The sequence below is a fragment of the Montipora foliosa genome, unplaced genomic scaffold (genome assembly GCF_036669935.1).
Source record: "Montipora foliosa isolate CH-2021 unplaced genomic scaffold, ASM3666993v2 scaffold_304, whole genome shotgun sequence".
Taxonomy (NCBI): Eukaryota; Metazoa; Cnidaria; class Anthozoa; order Scleractinia; family Acroporidae; genus Montipora; species Montipora foliosa.
Genome location: NW_027179605.1, coordinates 10,236 through 20,383, shown reverse-complemented (window position 1 = coordinate 20,383; position 10,148 = coordinate 10,236). Strand labels below are relative to the sequence as shown.

The window sequence follows — 10,148 nt, the reverse complement described above, 5'->3', positions numbered from 1 at the left end:
TACTCAACAGAATATCGTTTTTCTGATTGGGTCAATGCCGAATAGTTCTAGAGTGCAATACGGAAGTTACCTATGAACACACCGCGACCGGGTAATTTTATTGTGTATACAAGGGATAAACAAATGGTCGTCCGCGATTGCTCGTTTTATTTCGTGATTGGTTTCATTGTGATATTTTTGAACGTGCGTGAATCGCACTCTTCTACGGCTCGTGCAATTTTTTGCAAAATGTTTTCATCAAATTTTTTTCGTTGCCTATAAATCCCCACAAGTGCACTCGCGTTCATAGATATTTTCTATACACTTAATGAACTACTCTGAAAAGTCGGCTTTTTTGGTGTTTTACAGTGCTATTGTTTAAGGTTATTTTTAAATCAATTAACCTCTCGCATAAATTTCATATCGTTACTCCTTAAACAGGGCGAAGGTTATTTACCATCGGTTAAGTGCTCTTTTGAATCACATCCTGGTCCTTTTTTTGGACGCTTACGGAAGCTCTGAATTATTAGAGCCAATTTTGTAGAGGCGACAAATATAAATCTCACGTTCTAGTAAATTTTGATTTTTTTTTTTTTTCGCAAAATAAGGAAGTCAGCTCATATATTGAATATTTGATTGTCACGATGAAATATTTTAAAGACATATAACTTATATTGTTTTGAAATTTACTATTTATTTCTTGGAGCGTTGAGTTTTTTAATAGTTTGTTATGACATCACCCAAATATCCACTTTCGTGCTTTATGCATTTAGGATGGGATCTATTTACAATATTTAGAGTAATTTTTTGTCCACAAACGAATTAGTAACAAACTTTTGTTTAAGTTTGGCAAACGTTTTTGCTCTTGTTGATTTAAAATGTGCCCTTTCAATTTTAAGTTTGATTCCGTTCCACTTCTATAACTTCGTCCTGAATATAGATAATTTGGCATTCAAACTATATAATAGATATATTATAGCTAAGTGGGGGCATTCAAACTCTGTAACCTTTTAAACGATGCGAGTTGCCATCGCTTTAACTTTAACATAATTTAAAAATCCCAATGACACATTGCTTCCTTCACAAATCCATGGCCTTTTTTCTATCATGCCACTTATACAATATTAATTCTATCACATCTGTCACTTGGACACTGAGTTTCCAGTTATGGTTTGGTTCATGGGGCTTCTCAGCAGCGCTGCCAGATTATTTCGTACGGAAAAGTCATTTCGTTGTAAACTTTTACGTTATTGCAAAATTATTTTTGATATAACCGCTTTTCTGTGGAGTGTACGCCCAAGGTGTGTTAATAAAACTAAAGATTTAGGCAATAGGTTGAATTAACACGTCACACGAAGGAATTATTCGTTACGTCTGGAGTTGTTGTAAATGAACCACCATTTGCAGATAATATACGCTTTGGTCTTTTCCTCTGTAGGTGAAATTAGCATTACCACGAGACTACGAACATCGACCGACTCGGTACCGAAAGATGCAGATCAGCGTCCGATTCGATTAAAGGACTTTGTTATTTGCTGGGATAATTTTTCTTCCTGGTAAGTAGCTTAAAAACTATTTAATTTGATAAGGTTGCTTGGTCGGTAATGAATTTAAGAAATTAAATAGAATAAAATTGTCGGCCAGTAACAACATCACCTTTTGGCTACCTTCACTAACCAAATGTTACTCTTTCAGTTTTGGGACCTCAGTGAATAAGCCCAATACGTAAATCTAGTTTTCGTTTTCCTTTGAGAATTTTTTGCTTCATTCAAATGTGGTTAATAATTAAAATTGTCAAAAATCGTATTAAATTTAAACGTGTTTCTCGCCTCCTGATGAAAGTGCGTTATATTTCGTGATACTTGTGCCGTTTTTGAGGCCTGCTAATGACAAGAAATCTTCTTCGCCGAATAAATATGGCTCTTTTGTCAATGTGTACAACCAAGCCTTTGTACTACGCTACAAGGCAAACAGGAAAACACTGAACAAATCGCTGGGTTCTTCGTACAAAAAAGTTTCCAACAGGGATATTATATACTTGTATTTTTCGTTTATCCAGAAGAAGAAGAACTTTCATTATTCAAATATCGTGGTTATCACTTGGGTTTTCATTATTATTTAGAGTCCAACTGAACTTTTAATTGCACTCGTAATAAATAAAAAAACTGGGCGATCACAGTGTACCTTTTCAGGTATTTCTTTAATTTTACGATTTCAATTTCCTCGAAATATGATCGATCAATATACCAGCTTTTTTTCTTCGTTTAACTTTTTGTCGCTGCCTAAGGTAATTTTTTTTGTTTGATCCCATTCTCGTACTAGGGGTTTCTGGGATTTCCAACATATCAATAGGCCATTGCCGAGTTCATGTCGGCCATCCTCTTCAAAGCGAGTCTAAGTGCGAAGTTTTTGTTTCATGAAAATTAGTTTTCATTCATATTTAGAGTAGAACTAATTAACCATCACAAAAACTTTGCACGTAGACGCGCTTTGAGCGGAGGCAGACATGAACTCGGAATGGCCTTTTACCCCACGAGTAAGATTTTACCAAAAGGCCACGTGTCGATATATTAAAGTCAGCCTTGAAAGAGAGGTTTAGCGGACAAAGACAAAGGAAAGTGGATATTATTAGCGAAACCAATTGCGCCATCCAATGAATAGTGATTTTTAAATCTTTTTCCGGTGCCTGTTTGTTTAAAGTGTCCAGATACGTGCGAGGATCAGTTTCTTCTTTTTCGTTTACGAGTGAAGGGTGTTCAGTTTGAGTTAACACACTCAGTGCCGCACTTATTTTCCACGTAGGCCATGTTAAGCGTGTTCATTGACAAGTAAAAATAGTCCTCACGCGGATAGCGTCATCGCACAAACTCCACATGCTCATGTGTTAGTACACCTCTGCAGATGTTAATTTCATCTTCACTCGAATAAACTAGTCGGTCTAAGGTTATTCTACGTCACTTGAAAATGATGTCATTGATACATCGAAACGTGTTTTTATCCTATTTTCACCTATCTTTTCGTCTTGATGTTTAGCTTAATTTTAATCAAATTCGAATGATAAAGGCCGTTAGAGTTAACTAACCATTTCCTGTATCTCTTCAGGCTGCAAGGGAAGTAAACACGAGCGAGCCCTGCTGAAACAGCTTTTCCAATCCGATTTACGATTTGAACGAGCGGCCTGTGGTCAATGATTCTGATGCTGTATTTCGTTACGCTTGGATTAACACTTAACCAGATTGTTGACGTGGTAAGAGAGTTTCCACTGGGACTGAAGTCTCGTTTACACAGGCGAATTTCACGCAGCAACTCGATGCAATTGTTGCGGCACTCAAGTTGCACTTCAAATAATTGTCCGTGTAAGCCAAGAGCAATTTGTGCCGCGATTTTTACTGGCGATTCTCGCCGCGGCTTTGGGAAGAGTTTCAGCGTTGCTGTAAACTTGATGAGAGGTTCCACTGGAAAGATGTATCACAAGTCAAGAAATCTTTGAAAATGTAACAGCTATATTATTCATACTTGGCACGAGTACTAACCTTCCCTTGCTAACAGAGTTGGGCTGACGAATACGGGAAGATAGAGACCTCTGCCATGGGTCGAAAACTCACTTTGGTGAGCATGCGCGGCGGTTACTTAGCGACCAAATCCTCACGTGATACTTCATGTCGTGTGGAGCTCCCTTAACATCAGTGGAATTATTGTTTTGGAGCGCTAGAGGAGTTGCGGGCTGGAACGACTCAACCGCGGAAGGGAATGGGGTGGAAGAAAACAGTCGATTTGCTTTTCTTTGTCTTCGGAGATTAAGGCCAGAACTTTTATATTCTAAGGCTTTTTTGGCAGTCCATTGAAACTGTCCTAAAACCTTTTTTGATTCCCCTTGTTTTCTGCCAATAGGACGAAAAGAATCAAAAAAATTTTGCTGATATCAAGTGCTTGGGTAAGGCAGGTAAGACTCACTGAACGTTGACCGGTCCTCAGTCTTGAATTGTCACTTGTGTTTCTCTTTCTCACAAAAGTAAGTATATATGGTGGGGTACCAAACCCATAAGGGTTGAAACGTGTAAACGGCCCCTTGTGTGCTGGGAAAACAAGGCTTCTGAATATTCCATTTGCTAAGTACCATATTTGGAACAACAAGAGGCGATGATGTTTCCCAAATATGGTACTTACCACTGAAACATTCAACCTATCAGTTCGCACTGAATAGTCGGAAAGCTGTGAACGCGCGTTACACTTTTCAAACCCTTATGGGTTTCTGGTGGTACTTAGACACCAGTTATTTTGATTATGGACCTACTATTCGCTAATTTTGAAGAATGCTGAAATGACGGGAGGCAGACCACACAAGCAGCCGAGGAAATAAACTGGAAATAGCTCATGACTCATGAGCAACCCCAGTTTGTGGCCGGAACAACAGGACTAGAACCCATGACCTTTCGGCCACGCTGCTCACTTTTTCTTGAAGGTTATCTCCATCTTCATAGAGGTTTTAGCGATAAAGAGCTTTATCCATTTCTGTATTTATTTAATATATGATAATATCACGAGACGTACCGGTTGATAATTTTAAGCATTAACTATGCCTTTTTCCTCTTTGCGTGCCATCCTGCACTGGGTCCTGTTTTTCTGGAAAGTCCCGAAACTTTTACGGGCCATTTTTGGGTGTCCCAGTTCCTCTTTTTCTCATGAACGGAGAGGATGTAAGAAGCGTCAAACTTTGCAGTCAGTTTGGCTTTTGTTACCGTTGAAAACATGTTAAAAGATCGACTTTCCTTCCTACAATCGGTTGTCCAGTTCACAAATGGCTTTTCGGGCCCTAAAAGCTTTCGGCACTTTTGAGAAACGGGCCGCTGGGCCGAGATATCGTAGCAATAAACGAGATCCGTCTGAAAACGGCGCACAGTTATACAAGAAACTGATGTTCAGTTTTGTGATTTAATTGTTCTTTTACGGTCCAGATAGTGCATAATCCACCTACTTAAGTGGGTAGCAGCAAGTTGGAAGGATTAGAAGCAAATCAATGTATCACCAAGGAAGGTTTGGCTTCCCGGCGTCGTTCTCTATTAGCAGTAAGCGCGTTAATATTTTCAACTGCAGACAATAGTTAAATTATAAAATGAGTTATAGAGCGGTTTTCATATTGAGTGTCGAAAGCAATTAGCGAATGTAACTTTGGTTTTACATTACTTCACTCAGTGATTGGTTCAAATTTCATCCTCGCGCCACTTTTTCAACAAGTCAGAAGTGAAACCAAAACCAATCGTGGCTCGGGCGGGCACGTTTTTCCCGCGCTTTGTGTCGGCTAAGTGCAATGACTTTTCGAGTTGTTCATTGGTTTACTGGATTGTCTCCGTCCTTTTTGATTGGCCAAAGTAATTACTTTGGTTTTGGTTTTAAACGGACACTCATTTGCAAACCGCTCCTAAAAAAATCGTTTATATTGTCGATGTCTCAAACTAAGCGTTCCAAGGTAGCCTAGAGATGAATTTGTTAACTCTTATTCGATCGTTTTTCTGGTATGTGTTCCAAGATGCAAACGCGATTCCTTATTCAAAGAAATTTGTGTCTTTAGAGACAAGAAGCATTCGGACTTTGTTCGAGTACGCTCCAGTAGTCATTGATAAATAATCTGATACATTAATCAGGCCTGAAAACTCACCTATGTCCGAGAAATTCTTGCCTTCCAAGTTGCGGTGCCCAAAAGTAAGTCTCCCTCTCCCCCCTCCCCTTCTTCCCCTCCTTCCCCCATCCACCTCTAGCTCTCTCTCCTCTCGCGCCCTCTCTTTCTCACAAGCCTCTTTTGTATGGCCTGGGCGATGACCTAAAAAATATATTGTTTTTAATTTTTTGTCGGACTTAAGATCTTTTTGAATCGCGGGGACTTCAATCAGTTGCGTTTTCTATGTTGTTGGATGTTGAATGCCGTTGCACACACCAATTTCCTAATTGTTTACCGGCGTTGGTTTGCGTGATCAACCAAGATTGTAAAGTACTCTCAAGTTCAGTAGCCACGTTCGTATCATTCATTCATGCGTTAGCGATTTGTTTTGTCATGCTTTTTTTTTTATCTGAAGAGGGAGACGAGAATCCAATGGTAAAGGCATTGGATTGGCACCAGTCCATGTCCCTCTCTAAGTACTAACGAGTCTTTTGTATTCAGTGGTCCCTATTCTAGTAGGTCTCGAAAGATCTCGACACTTTCCGGGCCTTCCCTCGGGTTGTCACAACTTTCCTCCGTATCGTAAAGGTGTATGTCACGTTATTTTAGGGTTTTCAGGGAAAATCTTTAGTTAATCCACGAGTTTAAAACTCAAAAATGGTATGGTGGAATTCTTTTTTACCTTTTAAATTATACCAGCCGACTTGCCGTAAAACTTGAAAAACGTCGGGCCGACTTTTTTCAAGATTACCCAAATGCCACCACTTTTCAATCGTGTGCAGAGGTGTCCATCCATCCATTCCTTTTGGAAGTATTTCTTTTATGTTTTTTACAATTTTAAGTGGTTATTACCATGTGCCATTCTACGCTTTGGGCATTTTGGGTGTCATTCAATTACAGTGCATTTTGCGTGACATAGCCCCTGTACGGATGAAGAGGCTTTCAGTCATCACACTCTACAATCGTTTTGCTTTTTGTTATACTTGCACTCAAATCAATTGGATGGCATTTGTTTAAATAGATTTTCTGGCCCAAAAAGTTTTCGAGAAGCTGGCCCCGGGATCCCCTACCGAACACTTTTAGTTTGTCAATGGCAAGCTGTTTGCAATCCTCAAATGTTACGACCTTATGATTATTAAAGAGGATTGCCAGTTATTTATCTCAGTATCTCGGTGCACTTCTGTTCTTGTGGACCAAAGCATTGCAGTTCCAAGTGTTGCTTAATTTAATTTTTTTCACAAACAAAGTGGGCTTAAACTATCACGTTTACTGATATTTGGTTCTAGTGCCGATGACGACATTAAAGTTTTGGCGGCAATTTGGATCGGCTGAACCTTCAGAGTCGTTCGGCATCATACGGGCAAAAACGTATGGCTTGCAACCGGTGACTTTCAAGAGCAAATGTCCGCATCGATATCAAATATTTCCCATTCGACACTCAGTACTGTAAATTAAATTTCGGTTCAATGGACTTATGACGGAATTTCGCGTTGATGTAGTAAATTAGAGTGATTCCGCTTGACGCTCCGATAGCTACACTAACAGTGCTTGAGTGGGAATCTTGTGGGTGTTCCTGCCAAACGAAGTGTATTGGAATAGTTTTGCGGTGAAGAGCCTTTCCTCGGATGTGACGTTTGTCCATCATCATCCGCCGACGATCTCTTTTCTACATGATGACCTTAATATTACCGCTGGTCATATATCCCCGTATTGATAAATGTGTCTTTCGTTCTCCCGGCTGAGTCAGGTTAGATAATTTTCCTTTTGCTAGAACTTTATAAAAGCCGTGATTATGATAATTATTATGACACCGATTGATGATTGACGAAGGCGACAAGGACGTCGACGACGATGGCGGCTAGGTCGACGACGTCGACGACGACGACGATGACGACGACGATTACAAAGATATCGACGACAAGAAGCCTGTATCTCCACTAATGCCTTGAGTAAACCCTGTCCCGAGAAAAATTAATGTTTAGGAAAAGGTTTTGATTGGCTTTTAACAACCGTGGCGTGCTGAATCTTCCAAGGAAAACCGGAAATAATAATGACCACAACCTGCCGGCGAGACTGAGCACCCCCAGCAAACCATTGTTTTAACGAAAACCGTTGGTCAGCAACTTTGTTCTTGTCCATTGCTGTCTAAGGTCTTCCTCTCTCCCAGGGAGGCGTTCTATAAGTAAATCGACCCATGAAATGGAACATACTCCAAGGCCAAGTATGGTAGTTAAAGGTTCCGCTTGATGTAATTCCGATTGGCAGAAAAGACTTTTGCAGATGCGGCGGCCATTTTAATTTCTACTGTTTTGAAAGACATTATTGGATGCTCAGGGGCAAATTAAATATGTATGTGCCCCCTGGGCATCCCATAAGAGCTATTTGAAACAATAGAAATCAAAATGGCCGCCGTATCTGCAAAAAGGTGACTATTAAGATCGGGAAATCTCGAAGTGCCCCTGGGCGTGAGGGTCCTGTAAACAACAAAACTGAAACAACCCAAACCTATACAAAAATGCTAACCTTAGGTCCTAAACCTTTCCTAAAGCATAATGTTTGCAACTTTGCATTCTTTTTATGTCCTTACATCTCCTATTATCTTGGGGTCTTTTTTCTAGGTGAACGTATTTCCCTCACTATAACCATCCTCCTGGCCATGACTGTTTTCCAGTTTAGTCGTGGCGGAGACTAGTTCTCGCATCTTCAGATGTTGTGCCGCTCATTGCAAAATTCTACATGACAGCCATGGTCGAGATGGCTGTCGGCCTGGTGTGGACTTGTTAGATTTAAAATACTACCACTCCGATGTCTGCGAGATGCCTTTCGTGTGTTCCGGAATACGTCCTCGGTCATCTTGGAAACTTCTTTCGGAATTATACATGGAGTAATCTGAAACGAATCCAAGAGCACTCAAATCTTCGGAAAGGTAGCGGCCGAAAGATGACTTTTTGCAGACGACTTTGGAGCCGCTTTGCAAACAGTGGTAGAACATTGCATCCATTAGAAACAACTTTCGCGTTGCGACTGGACACAGCCAACAAATCAGCCTTACGATAGTACATTACGCAAAAAAGGCACATAAATTCGCCAACAAACAGCTTTCTTCCTCCATCGCTGGAACAATTCATAAATCTCGTGGAATCAACAGGATGAACCTCCAAGATCCTATTCTTCAGCGGGGAGAGACACTTCTCGACCGAGTCGACACTCTGGTCGAAGTGAGAACGTCAGTCTGTGACGACAGACTTAATAAATCACAAAGAGGAATGGCCGACTTGCCCGCATGGTCCATGGATAAGTTTTCTCTGTGGCTGTTTGGTATCGCTGTGTTTTGAGTAACAGTGTTGGCCTTTTTTTCCATCCCAGGCCGCCAGGGTACGTTCCTTGATCACTAGCTGGCTATTTAACGAACCGGGTGAATATAGCGCTCAAATTGGTGAGTTAACGAAGCGTTTTGGTGCCGTCATATCACACCAAGGTTTTCACACAACGACAAACTACTGTTAATGGTTTTAACGCGAGATGCGCGGGTGTTGTTCAAAGAAGGATTTTGCCAAGGTCTTGACAATACAAAATTAATAATCTTTGAAAAATTCACCGTACATGGTAACAAGGTTTTCGTACACAGTGTTTTTGTACTTATTTTGTATTTTTTTTTAAAGTTTAAAAAAAGGGCGATAAACCTCAAGAAATGAACCCAATTTTATTTACAATTCAGTGAGAATGAGAATTACGATTGTTTCTGGTAGTTTTTCCTAGTGATTTTTTCCTACCATAGGTGTACACATCCTCCTGTAAGGCTGCGAATCAAGCTACCTATTTCTCAAGTGATATCCTATTTACTATAAAAATTGTCTCGAGGTTCAGCGACTTCGACCTGACTGTATGTTACCTGGGCACCCATAGGGGCGGTAGCACTTCCTCGGGAGAGATTACAAAAGCTGACATTCCCTTAACTGGGGATGTCACCTGAATTAGTCTGTAGGCTGAAGAAATATGACCCTTTCGGTTTTTGAGAAGCTTAGTGCATGCATACACGTATTTTGGTTCACAGAAAAGGGCCATCTGGTCTTTGGGAGAGACAAAATCAGTTCTAGAAGTTTGTCTTATGAGAAGTGGCAAACGTTTTTCGTACACCGTTTTGCATAGATCGTCTTGATGTATTAGCACTGAATCAATGTACTTTTTCCGCTTAGCTTTCCAAAGAAAACCGACCCAATGATTCAATAAACACTTTCTGTGTAATAAGAGAATACCGTTGAGTGCCTCTAATCTGCGTAACTACACTTAAGGCCTTGTACCTGTCTGCGTTACTATACTTAACAATTGGTTTTCCTTGTTGTGCTTTAGGATCGTATGGGGTACCACGTACCACAGCACTCTTCAGACTTAATGTGTGTTGCAGAAAAAATCAATAAGAATCCTTACCTTTAACAGATTTAATGAACAGATCAACTCCTACTGTTTGAGATTATTAAATATTAAGTTCTCTGATCTAGTTAAAAGACTATAC

The 10,148-nt window shown here is 40.2% G+C and overlaps 1 pseudogene; it reads left to right on the top strand.

Moving 5' to 3' along the window:
• The first annotated feature begins 3,081 nt into the window (after positions 1–3,081).
• LOC137987010 (neuronal acetylcholine receptor subunit alpha-9-like) lies at positions 3,082–9,010 on the top strand (annotated as a pseudogene).
• Positions 9,011–10,148: the final 1,138 nt, after the last annotated feature.